A 17,620-nucleotide genomic window follows, 5' to 3' on the forward strand; every position below is an offset into this window, starting at 1 on the left:
AAGGTGATTCATCGACCATCTTCAAATTCAATAAAATTGGGTTTAATATATTCATTTGGGTCTAAATTGAATATAAACAGTTGATTTTGTTATAATTCTTCTTTTTTCATGTAGCCAGGGATAAAGTACTTGAGGTGTAATTTTGTATAGATAGTGTGCAAATAATGCCTATTTCAGAAAAGAATATCTTTAAAACCCTAGAAGAAGTACAAAAACTTAATACATAATTCAAGTGAACATGGAAGGCTTAATAAAAATTTACTTTAATATTTTTGTGCAAACGAAGTATTGAAAAGATACAAGGTGTTTAAAATCGAGAATTTGTCAAGATTCTTCAAATGAGTTATCTCCCTTTGCAATTTTACATAGGTGGCGCTAGTAAAAATAAATGGCAGCCTCCATGGTTAGCTGTACGCTGCAAAGTTATTTTGATGCATCCTGTGATGTTTATTGCAAAAATATGTGTGAAGTGACATAAATTGGTTGAAAGGATTCTACAAGAACAGATTAGGCATAGTTTTCGGGCAAAAGTATAGCCATGTGTCATGTTGATTACTAGTAGGGCCTATATTGACCTTGTTGACATGGTTGACGTTCTCCCGAAATGGTACTCTCCTACTGACGGGCCTACTGACACCGTTGTGATCTATCTCAGAAGTTTAAATTCTACGGTAATCCACCAGAGTCCAAGAGTAAACTCTCAGAGAGGGGTGGCAGTCCGATTTTGTCAGCTTACTCGACTTGGAGAGGGAAGATAATGTACATTTTACATTTGACCAGGTAAGATCAGGTCCAGAACACTGCAGAACAATTTCTTGATTAAGATAATTAATTTTGTAGCTTGAAATAGCTATGTAGCTTTAATATGTTGACAGTGCGACCGTTAGGGAGAGCGCATATACTTATCCATTTTCATTTAGATTGGACATGTAAATCCGCACGTGACATTCGGTGCATATTAGATTCTGACGTCATATGACGTCGTTTGTACGTTGCTTTACCAAACCGAAGCCTGAACAAGGCTGATTTCAATCAGTTTATGAATATCTTTCTGCAATAAACAGATAAAATCATTAAATCAAGACAAGTTTATTATTCGTTTAACTTTTGTTGTTATTCTCGCGAGAATGTTGCTTTAGAGTTTGTGTATGAAGCGATGCATTGTGGGTCTAAATTACTGCGGTAAAAAATTCTTAGGAATGAATGTGCAGTTGTCTGAATTTTCTCTTTGCCCAGGCATTTTCATCAGAGCTCGCAGTTACGTGCATCGCTTTGCGACCCTTGCTGCACTCGCTATTAATCTATTCAAAATAGCTTGGTAAAGCTTTTTATATGCAATCAAAAGTATTTTACAAGTCCTATATGACAATGTATTATGAGTCTTTAATAAAAAGGAAAAATCATAGATACTTGTAGTATTGCAGCTGTTGAATACTTTTAATTAAGCAAAAGTCGAATTTCCATTTTCTTAAGAGCTCGGGTACACTACCGTTAATGGAAGGTAATTTTTAGCACAATGTTTTTGTCTCTACTCTAGCATTCTACAACTAATTGAATGAGTCCCCAAGCATGACAGTCTACTATTTGTTAATACAAATCAGAAGCGACACACGGTTTTCGTCGATTTACTGCATACTAAAAACTTTATTCACTTCATCACCAAAAACAATAGAGTTTCTTTTTTACTTTATACAGCCAAAATTGAAAGATTAGTTTCCAAAGACACTGCTCGATGCTCACATTTAAAAATTGTAGTTTTAAATGATAAATACAGTGAACCTTCAGATATCTGGATGCAATATATCCGAATGCTTCAGTATTCGGATGATTTTTCATCGGAACGAAAATTTTTAACATTATTTTGTCTTATTTAACTGGTAATTCAGGTATCCGGACACTTCACATATCTGGAAATTTAACTAGGAACCAAAGCATCCGGATAAATGAGGTACCACTGTAGTTGCTTCCAATACGTACCGTACAAACATTGTGACGTTTGTATGTCTTACTTTTGATATTTGATTGAGGGGTTAAATGATAATTGTGCACCTTGTGCTGCTGTCTAAAACAAGATGTGTTTGTGAAACACTGATGCCCCCATACGGCAACATAGCGACGGTTAAGCTTTCTCAAATGCAGATCAAATATGTTGGTACCAAAGTAAGGCCTTTTCACACGAAATGCGATATGTAAACACAAGGTTATGACCAAGGTTAACATTTTATAAGATAGGACAAACTCCGGGTCAAGGTCAAAGGGTCAAGGTTGTTGTGTTCTAAAGAAAGGCCTTGTCTCAAAGATTACATATGGGAAGTATGAAAGCAATGGCCCTTACCGTTCAAAAGTTATGGCCAAGGTTAAAGTTTTTTCATAGGTACAGAAATCTGCAAGGTCAAGGTCAAAGGGTCAAGGTTGTTGGTATCCAATGAAAGGACTTTCAACAAAGATTACATATGTGAAGTATAAATGTCTTGGTATCTACTGTTCAAAAGATATGGCCAAAGTAAAAGTTTAAAATTTTCATGTAAAAGTGGGTCAAACTCCAAGGTCACGGTCAAAAGGTCAAATTTGGTAAAACCCAAAGAAGGGTCTTGTCACAAGGAATACACATGTGAAATATGAAAGTCATAGCTACACTAAATCAAAAGTTATGGGCAAGGTTAAAGTAAAGGACAAACAGACAAACAGAGAGACAGACAGACAGACAGACGGACACGACAAAAACTATATACCCCCGAAACTTCGTTTACGGGGGCATAACTATTGTAAAGAAAACTGATAGCCAATTTACATGCAAATTTAAGCTGATGTGTCATCAGATAATCTTGTCGTCTAGACCTGTTTAAGTTACTGTGCACTCCCCTATGTGCGATGAGGCATGAATAAGTATGATGGTATGGTTAAGGCAGTGTTTGAAATAACTTGCTCAACCGCCTGAGATGCACAAATTTTGTCACAGGCAAACAGATTTGTAACAGATTACAGATTTGACACCCGACTGAAAATGAAAAACTTTTCAAAAACTTGACCTTGGTCATGACTTTTGAATGAAAAATAAAGGGCTTTTCTCATTGTGATCCAAAGCCAAGGCGCACATGGATCTTAAAAAATAGATAGAAAACTTGTAATGGTTTAAGTAACAATCTTTTAAAATCTTCTCAAGAACATGAAGATGATGATATGGAAGCATTCTCTGGTGATGTAGTGTAAAGTTAAACCCCCTTTGGGTAGGATGGGGCCACAATGGGGATCATAGTTTCACATTGCAATATATAGGGGAGAATCTTCCCTAGAACAGCAAAGCCATGATTAATATTGTACTGATATGGAAGTCATTGGAAGAAGCCTCAAGTAGTGTAGATTTTGTTTAAATTCGATAAATTGTACTAAAGTTAAAACTGGAGACATATTGCAAATGATGAAAAATACACTAGTAGAAAAGATATTTCACATACAGCAAAACTCGTTTACTACGAACACAGATATAGCAAATTCATGGATATAGCTAAGTTATTCTAGATCCCCAGCTATATAAATTTAACAAATTCCTTATATGGATATAACGAGTAATTGATATAGCAAAGTAATTTCATAGGTCCCGGTGACTTTGTTATAACTTTGTTTTACTGTATTTCATAAATTAGTATTATTGTTTTTTAGATGAATTAAACTCCATTTTATTTTCACAGAATGTATGCGATGGGCTGCATCATGGTTTTGAAGGAAAAGGTTACACTATTTATTACAGACAGCAAGAAAACATCATTGAACACCACCAACTAATAAGACTCCAAAGGTGGGAGAATATCTGTCATGCAACTATTTTAGATTTTTAATGAAATTACTGCGTTATATAAACTTGATATTCCATTTAAAGTAATTTATAAAATCAAAACAACCATTTAGTACCTTAATAATAATGTAGCATAAACTAAAGAATTCTAAATTGATGAATGATAAGTTCTTGTACATGTATATTGTAATTATTATTTTAGGAATAATGGAAAATAAGATATTTAAAGCTGTCAAAAAGCAGAGTTTAGAGTTCAGTGGATTCCATGACAGTACTTTGGATAATGTTAATCAGGCAGCAATTCTTTTTCCAAAGGATCTTAAGTGCTTTTAGAAGAGGCTCATAAACAAAGGACAGTCACTTACTACAGAAGAGAAGCAGGGGAGATTAATGATATTCTGAGTGGCATGACTGCACCTTACAAAGATGTAAAACTTTAAAAATTGTGTTTACATATACAACGATTATATGATAAATGTATCTAGTAATCAATATTAATATGATTAATATTTTCAAATGTTTTTTACATTTTACTGTTCATTAATGAAAAAAAATAATTTGTGTTGTATTTGAATTTGGAAATGTAAAGGAATTTATTTTCAAATGTAAACTGATATTCTTACTCACTGGCGTATGTACATGGTGTATTTATTGGACTCTGACAAAAGATGATGCTACTTCTTTTTTGGTGAAATTATTAATCACAATGATTTTTGTGCACATGATTTTTTTTAAATTTTCTATAGGGTATGGTATCTATGAAAACTACTCAGCCTTTTTGTTTGGCTATTTTTTAAATCATAGATATATTTTATTTTCTTGATAACTGAAATCCTCAAAAAATGATATTTGGTTTTTTGTCAACATGAATTATCTCCCCCTTTAAGCTTGAAATTAGAAATAATACTGTAGATATAGATATAATTTGATTATGTGAAAATAAATAATTGTGTTGTATTTGGATTTGGAACTATAAAGAAATTATTTTGAAATGCTATTTATAATTTTACATGCATATTAAATATAGACTTGACATTTATTTGACCGTGATGAAAAAGTGAATTTCCCATTTTTTGTATAAAACTCTTCAATGGCTTTTGGAAATTAATAATCAATTGCACAAAAATGTTTTTAATATTTTATTTTCCATAAGGTATGGTGTCTAGGAAATAAACACTGCCTTTCTGTTTGGCTGTAGTGTATTTTTTTCTTTAAATTTTTTATCATATAGCTGAATTTAGCTGTAAATCCTTTTAAAATTGAAAATTTCAGTTTTTCTCGACATGGATTATCTCCCCTTTTCAGCTTATAATTAAAAACTATTACTGGAAGTGGTAATAATTGGATTAATTATGAAAAGTAAATGATTTAATTGTATTTGAAAATGGGAATATAAAAAAATGGTTTTGAAATGCTATTTATTTTTTACATGCAAACATATATGGCATATATTGGACTGTGACAAAAAAAGAGAAATTACCATTTTTGTACAAAGTTCATCAGTTGTTTTGGGAAATTAATAATCATTTGCACAAAAATGTTTTAACAATTTTATTGACTTTAGACTATAGTCTCTATGAAACTAGCATGGCTTTTTAGTTTGGCTGTGGGGTTTTTAGAAATTTTTGATAGATAAAAATCCTAAAAAATGGATATTTCACATTTTTTGCCAATATGGATTATCTCCCCTTTTTAGCTTAAATGTATAGTAACTACTTATGCTGTATATTAATAAGAAATAAACATAAATTTGTTTTATTGTTTAGTTTTCTTTTCATTTAATCTTCATTAATAGTATTTTTGCCTGTTTTTAGAGGAAATTTCAGCCACTTTTTGCCCAAAAACAGTTTATCGGTTGCCATGGATACCAATGGCAGAATTAAAAAAAAATTATAATTTTTTTTGGAGTATCTTAGCATACTCTACCAACATGCAAAGTGTGAAGAAATTCTGAAACCCCCCATGAATCACCCTCTGCATGATTTTTACACGGAGCCGTACTTAAATAGACATGGTCAGCAACTGCATATGTATTTGCAGGAGAAAACAGCTGGGAAATAGGAAGACGATTGACAGTGGCATAATTAATACAATGTTTTCCATAATAATCATTGTACCCTGTTCTTTTCCTAAATTTAGCTAGTCTGGGGTCAAAGTTAAGAGTATTGATGTCTTTTCTAGCAAGTGGCAAATCTTGAGCTTTGATGGGGCTACCAGAAAATGGTTTATATTTGTGAAAGGTTTGGATTTTCTGGGTACAGGTTTCTTCAATTAAAAGTTCTTTAGAAGAAGAAAACTTACATATTGCCAACAATAAAGCACTTACATGCTTCCAATGAGAGTTAGGCCTCATGCCTGCGGCACATACACATTGTGTTTCAAGAACACAACCACCTTGATCAATACAAATATCAAATTTGTATGTCACAGACTTTTTCATTTGGGCATGACGCTCACTCTTTAGGTCACCTGGGTCACTCAGGTGACCTATTGCTATCTGTTTTTGTCCGTCGTCGTGCGTCGTCCGTCGTGTGTTAACATTAATTTGAACATTTTCAGCTTCTCTAAAACCACTGAACCAATTTCAACGAAATTGAATATATAGCATCTATGGGTGAAGGGAAACAAAATTTTGAATTGCATGGCCCCTGCCCCCTCGGGGCCTGAGGGGTGGGGCCAAAACCACTATAATTAATGAAATCTTCAAAAATCTTCTTCTTTATTCCTGGACATCAAGCAGTCAAACTGTTGGCATGAATGTAATGAGCATTGAGTCCTCTACCAAAACTGTGAAATTCTTGGCCCCAGGGTCAGGGGTTCTAGTGCTAGCGCGGGGCTATAGAGATGATATAGTGAAAATGCATCATTTCTTTGAAAATCTTCTTTTCTGCTCCTGGTTATTAAATAAACTAACTAACTAATTAAGTACATAGTTATGATGAGCATTGAGTCCTCTACCTGACGTGATACATGACGTTACGACACTTGTGACGTTATTAAATAAAGAGCGCATTTACGTTTACGTTGTTACTCATGACGTAAATCGCACCTGTCTTATTTAAAATAACCTTCCGGAAAAGTAATTAAGCAATCATAATAGTTAAGGTTATTGTCATTAAAATGTATGAGCCCGAGCTCCACAACTATTTTTCTTTTGTTTTGTTTTTTTTTTGGCATTTTTTATTATGTAGAGAAAATAATGCGTTGTCAATAAATTCATTTCACATCTTCTTTTGAATTGTTTTATACACGTTATTTAAGAATACATACTTGCTACCGGCAGTCGAGGCATCCTTTATAGCAGAATGGCTATCAAAAAACTTTACCTTTATTTAAAATATTGTTGAGCAACGAAAAATAGAGATCGGGGCCTTCAACTGAACTAACGACGAAAACCCAAATTTGAAGGGATTATATAATTTTGCAAAATTGATAATTTTTGTTTAAAAGTACCAGTGTAAAAGTACATTATTCCACTCCTGTCAAAAAAACATTCCAATATAAACAAAGTTAAAAAGTTATAAACAGTTCCAATCAATTTTTTGTCTTAGTCGTAAGTTCTAGTGTAAAGGTATGAATTTTCATATGTTGATACCCCGGATATATTTGTCACATTGTGGTGACGGGGATTTACGGCAGATAATCCCGAATTTCGGTGGACATCACATATAATAATTATATGTAGGGAAAGGAAAAAAACGTTTGTTTTGCCACATTTGCAATACGTATTTAAAACTATATTTATTGCCCTGCATGGTTTCCCTGGATGGTGTATGGCGCTGTAAAATTAACAAGTACTTTTATATTTTACGCATGTTGCTTGAATTAAATATTCATCAAATTTAAAAGAAAAAACATATTTTCAACATCGTAGTTTTTTTTAATTTCTGTTCCAAAATCTTGAGGTAACAATTTCCGCAGGTCCAAACTATTCTTCCTTAGGACACCCATGCCTGTCCGAGCAGGCCAAATGAAGGACTCTAGCCCTCTCGCTCGGTCGGAACACACGGCGCAGTCCTTTTCTTTGTTACCTGTGGTATAAAAAGTGTGTTAAGAGTTAACAGTGATGTTAATTCACTTTTTACGATTAAATAATTCGTTCCCCTTAGAACAAGCTAAAATTTATCATATATCTTCCAAAACGGATTTAGTTCTTAAGTTAAAAGTCTGATTTAAATATTATTTATTTAGATTAAATGTTCATAAGTTTTATCTAATTAAAGGTCATCAAACCATACCATAGCGTATATGTGCGTAATAGATTTACTTGTTTTTGTTTATAGTATGGACAAATGAACGACAAGGATGCAAACTTAAAAATGTTACAGATCTACAGAGACCACAGCTATGTTTAAGGTGGCTTGGGGGGTGTCAACAAATTAACCATAAGATATAACTTTTTTGGTCATTTTTGTATATCTTTACATGTTTATCCTGCTCTTCTTCCAAAGGAGACCAAAAAAAGTCTAAAAATAGACATAACCAAACAAACTGCAGCAACAACAAATAAAATAAAAACAAGAGGCCCATGATCACCTGAGTATCATGTAACAACTTTCAAACAATTGTATTTGATTCGTGTTTTAAACCAAAGGCCATGGATTTCACAATTTGGAAGCAGGCACCATTGCTTAATTATCATAATTATACACATACATGTAGCATGCTTACTTTAGTTACTTAATACCCTGAGGTAGATCAAATCTAACAACGTGAAAATGCATTTCCACTTTATGCATATGTAACCAGAATATTTTAAAAGAATTTATACATTTTCACTATATACCGTATAAAGAGAAATTTTAGCGAGGAATTAATTTTGGCATTATTAGCGAGGCATTTGATATCGCAAAAATTGATGATCGCTAAAAATAAATCGCGTTTTATTTGTACTAACTTCTTTAGTGAGCATTTCAAACTCGCTAAAATTACTTCTCGCTAAAAATAAAATACCAGTTTTTAAGGAGAAATCACTAAATTTGCGTCTCGCTAAAATTTCCACGTATACGGTAATCAATAGAGCCCCACCCTAACACCAGAACCCCTGACCCTGGGGCCATGAATTCACATTTTGGAAGAGGCACTCTTGGTAATCATAACTATACTTGGTTTGTTTGTTCAATACCCAGGAGCAGAGAAGAAGACTTTCAAAGAAATAATTCATTTTCACTATATGATCTATATAGCCCCGCCCTAGCACTAGAACCTCTGACCCTGGGACAATGATTGATTGATTGATTGATTTTATATTGTTTAACGCCGAGTCGGCAATATTTCAGCCATATTTCGGCGGACAAATTTGTTTATAGACCGGTTTTGTGAAAGTTTTTGGTATCATAATTTACTTCGCCATGATTAAAGCATACTTTGAATGTTGGTGGGGGTATACTTGAAAGTATTGAGGCAAAGAAACAGTTGAAAACTAGTAGAATAGTAGATTATTTTAAGCTTATTTTTAGTCCCTCCTTATAGAAAAATAAAGGTAGCCCCTAAGGGTATTTTTTGTTGCTTTGTTGATAATTGACTTCCTCCGAAATAAGTAAGGGAGTTGGTGGGTATAACACCTAAAAATATGCTCTGTAAAGCTATGGGCTAGTGTAAAATACACATTCTAATGCAAAAAACTATACATGCAGAATAACCTTTTGATTCAGTACACAGTATTCATTACATTTCTTAATTCTTGGTTTACTCCACCCTTTTACTCAGTTCGGAGTATATTTTTCAGAGAAAATCAGAACAAACATTTTCAATTTAGTAACGTCTTCTTTATGCTGTATCATAATATGAAAAGTTAATTGAAGACCATTTCTTTTTAGGTCCCCTTAATCGAAGATTCGGAGGTATATTGTTTTATCGTGTCTGTCTGTATGTCTGTCTGTCTATCTGGTGGTCTGTTTGTCCGATTGATTGATTGATTATATACTGTTTAACGTCCCTCTTCAGAATATTTCACTGATATGGAGACGTCACCATTGCCGGTGAAGGGCTGCAAATTTAGGCCTATGCTCGGCACTTACGGCATTTGAGCAGGGAGGGATCTTTATCGTGCCACACCTGCTGTGACACGGGGCCTCGGTTTATACGGTCTCATCCGAAGGACCGCCCCATTTAGTCGCCTTTTACGACAAGCAAGGGGTACTGAGGACCTATTCTTACCCGGATCCCCACGGGGTCTGTTTGTCGAAAAAAACTTTAACCTTGACCAAAACTTCCTCAGTTTATACGGTTTCATCCGAAGGACCGCCCCATTTAGTCGCCTTTTACGACAAGCAAGGGGTACTGAGGACCTATTCTTACCCGGATCCCCACGGGGTCTGTTTGTCCGAAAAACCTTTAACCTTGTCCAAAACTTTTCATTTATTAGAGCTATGACTTTCATATTTAATATGTGTATTCCTTGTGACAAGAACTTGCTTTGGGTACCACCAAATTTGACCTTTATCTTAGAGTTTATCCCATTTTACACAAAAATGCAAAATATTTACTTTGGCCATAACTTTTAAACGGTAGATATTAGTTCTCTCATACTTCACATATGTATTTTTGGGGGGCATAACCTTTCATTGGATACTAAAAACTTTGACCTTTTGACCTCAGAGATATCCCTGCTTATTAAAAAACCTTTAACCTTGTCCATAACTTTTGAACAGTAAGGGCTATAGGGCTTTCGTACTTCACATATAACTCATTCTCCAGAACTAAATTTGGATGTGACCAAAGGGCTTTTTTTTTAAAAAATAATCGGTTTCATTATTTACGTCTGCTTACACATTATTTATTGGAAATAAAGGAGATAAGAAATATTTTTCAAAAAATCACCAGTATTGAAGAATGAGTAATATGTAATCCTTGTTACATTAAACCTTTCTTAAGAAATCATCATCACCTGTAATGTGGACTGTTTTGCTTTGGGGTTTTCCTGTTGTCCACAATGTCAAAAAACTTCAGAATTAGCTGGAACCGTTTTCTAGGGAACATTCTCATGAACTCAGTTGGCTATTACGCCTCTTGTTCCTATATAAAAGAATGGTGGGTTTCTGATTAAACCCATATTCAGAATCACAGCAATGAACCTTTTTGTTTCACTTATCGTCACAGGAACCCGCTTCCTTGCTCGTGAAAATCGAGACAGAAAAGAATTTCCAATTTGATTTCGAGCGTACCTAAATTGTCTATAAATTGTACAAATATTTTTTTATGCATACAAGAGAAAAAAAAATTCTGAAATAATTATTGAATATCGATATAAAAATCAAAACTTCATATTTACATCCACTGAATATTTCCTCCTTATTTCTTAAGAAAACCCATTGCGTTAATCAGTGCATGAACTACATTAGGCATGTCACCTGTACATGCAGATTTCTTGATCAGTGACTGTTCCATCAATGAAACGTTCAAAGACATTCGCATCATTTATACAACATTCGATTTTTTAAACCTACTTTAAATGATCCTATAAACAGATATAAAAAGGTAAACAATAACTTTCTTTGTTATTACTGGAATTAACGGTCGCAGCTATTGCAGAAAAAAATAACATAACCCGCGTAAGCGTGTTATGTATTTTTTCTGCAACAGCTGATTCCATTAATTCCAGTAATAACAAACAAAGAAAGCATTTTATTGTTTAAATGAATCATTCATGTTTTCGTTCAAAGCAGATTAAAAGAGGGTCATGTAGGAAGGAAAAAACCGCGGTAGGATTTTATAACATACTTGTTATCAGAGTTATATATGAAGTCAGAATTATATCAATTTTTATTGTAAAATGCATGTGCACATGGCTTTGCTTTCTTTAAATCATGAAAGTTGTGTCCCACAAAGTGCGCAAAGCTTTTTAAAAAAAAACTTTGAAAGTTGATTAACAATATAGGAAAATAATACACCGACAATTTATTTTCAATCCTTACAAAGATAATTAACCGGAGAATATTTTCACATTCCGAATATACCTATTAGTTTTGAAATATTTATAATCAAAGTACTGAAAGTACTGGGAAGCGCTAAGCATATTGATTTGGAATTCGTCAGAATTATGTTAATTTAAAATGTCCTGTTGTATTGAATTCTAGGCGATATTTTGACAGTGCGATAGCGCTAGGTCGAGCACAGTTGTCAAAAAGTATGTGACTCCTGAATATGTGAACCCCGTTGGGATATGAAATTCAACACTGTCTCATGCCTTTTTTTAAGCATTATACATTATCTTCGTATGTCAAAAAATCAATCAATTTCACTTACAGTACTGTACAAGAAATTGCAAGAAAATATTTTTGAGGGTAAAATTATTTTCTTTCGAGATGGTAATCGAGTTTTCCGATCAAATTTAAACTCTAAATTTACATGTAGCTATATTGTCTTCCCACAAATTTTTCATGTTTTTATTAAAATAGAAAATTTGGTGTTAAATGGAATAAAAATATTGAAAAATATTGTTCTCATTGTCAAGAAATAGAAAATACAAAACATATGCTTTTTGACTGTACACTTATAGAAAAGATTTGGAAACGAGTGTCTGTTGTACTTAAAGTTAATATTGTTTGGAAACATCTTGTATTGGGTTTTAGTTACTATGGAAACCAAACAAGCATAATTTTGAATAATGTTGTTTCTTTCATACCATTCAAAATTTTTAAATATAAGATGAAATGTAAAATGTTAGAAGAAGATATAACAAGCAATGGGCTTAATTTATTTTTGAAGTCATCGCTTGCTAACTTTTACCTTGGTAATCGGCAAGCACAAACTATCAAATTTCATTATTGTATGCTAAAAACTCTGTCTGAAAATTTGTAAATTATTATTATTATTATTAATTTTTTTTATTCATCACTCACTACAGGATTAGGCAGTAATCTTGTATTTCGGAGGTAAATTTATGATATGGACTCTGTGGCGTGTAAGGATTGTACCTCCGAATTCGTGAGTGGTCCATCATCTTATTATATTACATATAAGGAAAAAAAATTCATTTATATTTTAGTAAGAATGTATGAAGTAACTATGAGTACTAGTAATTTTTTTAAGACACAATCCAAATATATTACTATATGAATACCTTTAATAATATTTTTGAATCTATATATTCTTGTATATATATACACATATAACGCATTCCAAAATCAAAACAGAAAATCTTTTTTTCTGTTTTAAGCATTTTGCCCTTAGGTATTGACAAAACTCAACAAATTACACAGTTTACAAGATATTTATTGGTGAATATCAAAAATTTAAAGAACGCAAACCATCTTTTACATAGCTAGATTTTACGGAGTAAATTTCCTCCCAAAAACTATCACTGAAACAGTTTTCACTACCACATTACAATTTGAAAAAGGCAAAAATCTACAGGTTAAATTTCCTCTCAAAAATGACACTGATTCAGTTAACATACAGTAGTCAATTCAAAAGCGACTATCCTTGATATAACAAGATTTTACGGAGTAAATTTCCTCCCAAAGAATATCACTGATACAGTATTCACTACAACAATTACAATTTGAAGATAGCACAAAATCTACAGAGTGAATTTCCTCCCTAAATTCACATTGGTGCATTGTACATTCAGTATTTCAAAGCCAAAGCAACCATCGTTTACATACCTAGATTTTACGGAGTAAATTTCCTCCCAAAGAATATCACTGATACAGTGTTCACCACTACAATTACACTTTGAAAATAGCAAAAATCTACAGGGTAAATTTCCTCTCTAAATTAACACTGGTTCATTGCATATTCAGTATTTCAATGCCAAAGAAACCATCGTTAACATAGCTACATTTTACGGAGTAAATTTCCTCCTAAAGAATATCACTGATGCAGTGTTCACCACTACATTTCAAAATAGAAAAAAACTATACAGAGAAAATTTCCTCCCTAAATTCACATTAGTGCATTGTACATTCAGTATTTCAAAGCCAAAGAAACCATCGTTTACATAGCTAGATTTTACGGAGTAAATTTCCTCCCAAAGAATATCACTGATACAGTGTTCATCACGTCAAATACAATTTGAAAATAGCAAAAATCTACAGGGTAAATTTCCTCTCTAAATTCACATTGGTTAATTGCATATTCAGTATTTCAAAGCAAAAGAAACCATCGTTTACATACCTAGATTTTACGGAGTAAATTTCCTCCCAAAGAATATCACTGATACAGTGTTCACCACTACAATTACACTTTGAAAATAGCAAAAATCAACAGGGTAAATTTCCTCTCTAAATTAACATTGGTTCATTGCATATTCAGTATTTCAATGCCAAAGAAACCATCGTTAACATAGCTACATTTTACGGAGTAAATTTCCTCCTAAAGAATATCACTGATGCAGTGTTCACCACTACATTTCAAAATAGAAAAAACTCTACAGAGTAAATTTCCTCCCTAAATTCACATTAGTGCATTGTACATTCAGTATTTCAAAGCCAAAGAAACCATCGTTTACATAGCTAGATTTTACAGAGTAAATTTCCTCCCAAAGACTATCACTGATATAGTGTTCACAACTACATTACAATATGAAAATAGCAAAAATCTAGAGAGTAAATTTCCTCTCAAAATGACATTTATACAGTAAACATACAGTAGTCAATTCAAAAGCAAGTAGCCTTTATATAACAAAAGTTTACGGGGTAAATTTCCTCCCAAATAATTTCACTGATACAGTGTTCACTACTAACATTACAGTTTGGTAATAAAAATCTACAGAGTAAATTTCCTCTCTAAATTCACATTGGTGCAATGTACATTCATTGAAAGCCAACGCAACCATTGTTTACATAGCTTGTAGATTTTACGGAGTAAATTTCCTCCCAAAGAATATCACTCATTCAGTGTTTACTACTACAATTAAAATTTGAAATTAGCAAAAGAGTAAGTGTCCTATCAAAAATGACATTGATACAGTGTATATTGGGTCTTTTAGACAGCTTAACTTTACGGAGTAAATCCCCCCCCCCCCCAAAGTATAGCACCGATACACATGTACAGTTTTCAACATATCTATAAAACGTTAACATTTTCAAGTTAACAAATTCTACAGAGTAAATTTCCTCTCAAAAATGACATTGGTGCATTGTACATTCAGTATTTGAAACCGAGCCGTATTTGATTTTACCATTTTTACGGAATCAATTTCCTCCCAAAGAATATCAGTGATGCAGTGCTACCTACTAACATTTACAGTTTGAAAATAGAAAAAATCTACAGGGTAAATTTCCTCTCTAAATTCACATTGGTTCATTGCACATTCAGTATTTCAAAGCCGAAGCAACAATCATTAACGTACTAGATTTTACAGTCATTATTTGCAGTAAGAAAATAACATTATACGTATATAGAAAACAGCAGAACATCAGAGGTTTAATTTCCTCTAAAAATAAATTGATACAATATACACTTTTTACAGGAAAGAAACATACATGTTACATCTTATTGAAAAGAAGACTTTCGAGGGACATTTTTATCTCAATGCACTAATGATGTAATACATTATTATTTAATCTATAAATAAACAACATATAATCTATACAAACGCATACAGTTTTTTTGACTGATTTCAAGCCGTATTCAACGAGCGGAGAGGGTTCAATGCGCATGCAGTAGCATGTTGACGTCACAAACAATATCTCAAAGTACGTTGAAAATTGTATTGTCCAGTCTATATCCGAGAAGGAAAAAATGGAGAAGAAGGCAAGTCCCTCTCTTGATTATTGTCGAACAATTTGATTTAAAACACATCCATCACATTTACTTTCTTTGACCGAAGCTCCACTTCTATGCTTTCCTTATGGCTGATGCCATTGAACACTAGCTGAATGCATTTCCAACATGTCCAAAGGAAATCTGGCCGCCATATTTTGAACAAATCCATAGTTGACCTATTGATAAAATTTTTAGATTCGTAAATCATCTCATATAATTATTTTTAAACTTTCAATTTTTCAAAACCCATGGGCATTTATTTCTTTAGGCATGCTGGATTACATGTTGCGCACTACAGTCGAGTAGTAGTGCTTGCACAATTTTTGTAAAATCGAAAAATAGTCTTTCCGTTGGTTTTCCGTATGGAAATTTCATTCATCTAAAGAACACGTATATATACCCCCAGTCTACATACACATTTAGACAAACTAAGACAAGATAAATTTTATTTGAGGATGATGTCAATTTTCTCATATAAATCCCGATCATATACTTTTGCATTAAACACGATTTTGAATTCAGATTAGTTCAGACAGTACATTTGCAATTAAAACACTAATTACTAACGCCAAAAGGGGAGTTCAGAGAGGTAAATGATAACATGTACATGCAGGTAGTTTTACTACAAATAAAATGATCGCTAAAGTGTTTAGCATTTCACACAATAAAGAAAGCAACCACCTTGACCAAGGATCGAAATCCTCATGTAACTGTAGATAAGGATAGAATTCATATGCCAGACACTATCTTAATTACACTTATCGTAACATATACATATATAATTGTAAATTTACCTTTATTATTCAATGTTTGGTCTTTGTTTCGTTATTTCTCCATTCATCAGAAAACAGTCACTTTTATATCCAGTCGTCACTTAAACCACTCCTGAAATAATTGCAATCACTTATTGAGGGGCAGTCTAACTTGGTTTTCTTTCTCTAACCTGCTTCGTGTTCTCTGCGACTTTGAAGTGGATAAGCCACTGGGCACAATGCAAATATCCGATGCCGCAAAACTGCCTTACACACAAATCATCATGTGGGGTAAATAACGGGAAACGGAAAAATAAACTGTTTTCACACAGAACTTGAAAACAAATTCATTGTTTTCAAGACAAATGAATGAATTAGCGTCAATAGGTTGTTGTGAGAGAAAATTGAGATGGTCTGTTTCTTATCATTTCATCATTTTCTTTTCCGATGCGTGAATCACTGCTGTTACATTTGTAATCAACCCCTTGTATTGGATAGAGCTGCGGCCATGTCATAATATTCTGACCTAAATCAAGCTGTAAGTTCACATTTTTACACCATCAAAATCTAAGCCCGACAAAATCACAGGTCGCCCTATTTACATTTTGTTGATATGTAACATATACTTTGCTGCAATTGCATAAACATTATCTTCTCATGCATCAGTAACCGAGATTGAGGTTTCAAAGATGTGATAAAAATCATGGACTTTTATTCTTTTTAGTTGATCTATCGACACTAACACCATGAGGTCAAAAAAAGAGAAAAATAGACTTAAGAAAAAGCTAACGCAAAAGCAATACTGATACAACATGTTTTGAACTTTTAATTTTAAAAACTCAAATAATATAAATCATTTAAAATAGAAAAAATATATATCGCCTTCCTTTTTATATGCCTGTTTTTTCTATTCCTAACTGTAATTTATTATTTACGACTTGTATTCGATAATGGTGTATTGGGTGTTATACATCTGATCTTAATTACTAAGACTGTTATTCTTAAATTTTGTAAGCATCTAGATATATTATCTATCAAACCTGAAAGCGCAAGCTGACCTCTGAGAAATTGTCAATAATGTAAATCCATTGAAGTTTATTCCATTTTACTATTTACATGTTTTACATATACTCTACTACTACATGTATCGCATATGCATGTATAATTATTTAATGTGACAGCTAGTATATTAATTAATACATTATTGAAAATGTTTATTTTTCAGGATATAACAAAAATATGAACAGTTAACATTTACATGCAAAGAAATCTTGTCCGATTGACGCACACCGATGAAGTCAATAAAAGTGTAATTGATGCAAATCACCCATATTCCCCAAACGCTGGCAAGACAGTTTACGGC

At 32.9% G+C, this 17,620-nt stretch overlaps 1 long non-coding RNA gene across 1 annotated transcript; it reads left to right on the plus strand.

Annotated features, from left to right (window-relative positions):
- Positions 1 to 585: 585 nt before the first annotated feature.
- Positions 586 to 4,083, plus strand: LOC134282998 (uncharacterized). The gene is made up of 3 exons (XR_009995407.1): positions 586 to 780; positions 3,690 to 3,796; positions 3,996 to 4,083. It is a non-coding gene; the product is annotated as an uncharacterized LOC134282998 (long non-coding RNA).
- The last annotated feature ends 13,537 nt before the right edge of the window (positions 4,084 to 17,620 follow it).

The sequence above is a fragment of the Saccostrea cucullata genome, unplaced genomic scaffold (assembly GCF_032062105.1).
Source record: "Saccostrea cucullata isolate Sc308-1 unplaced genomic scaffold, CSIRO_AGI_Scuc_v1 ctg88, whole genome shotgun sequence".
Taxonomy (NCBI): Eukaryota; Metazoa; Mollusca; class Bivalvia; order Ostreida; family Ostreidae; genus Saccostrea; species Saccostrea cuccullata.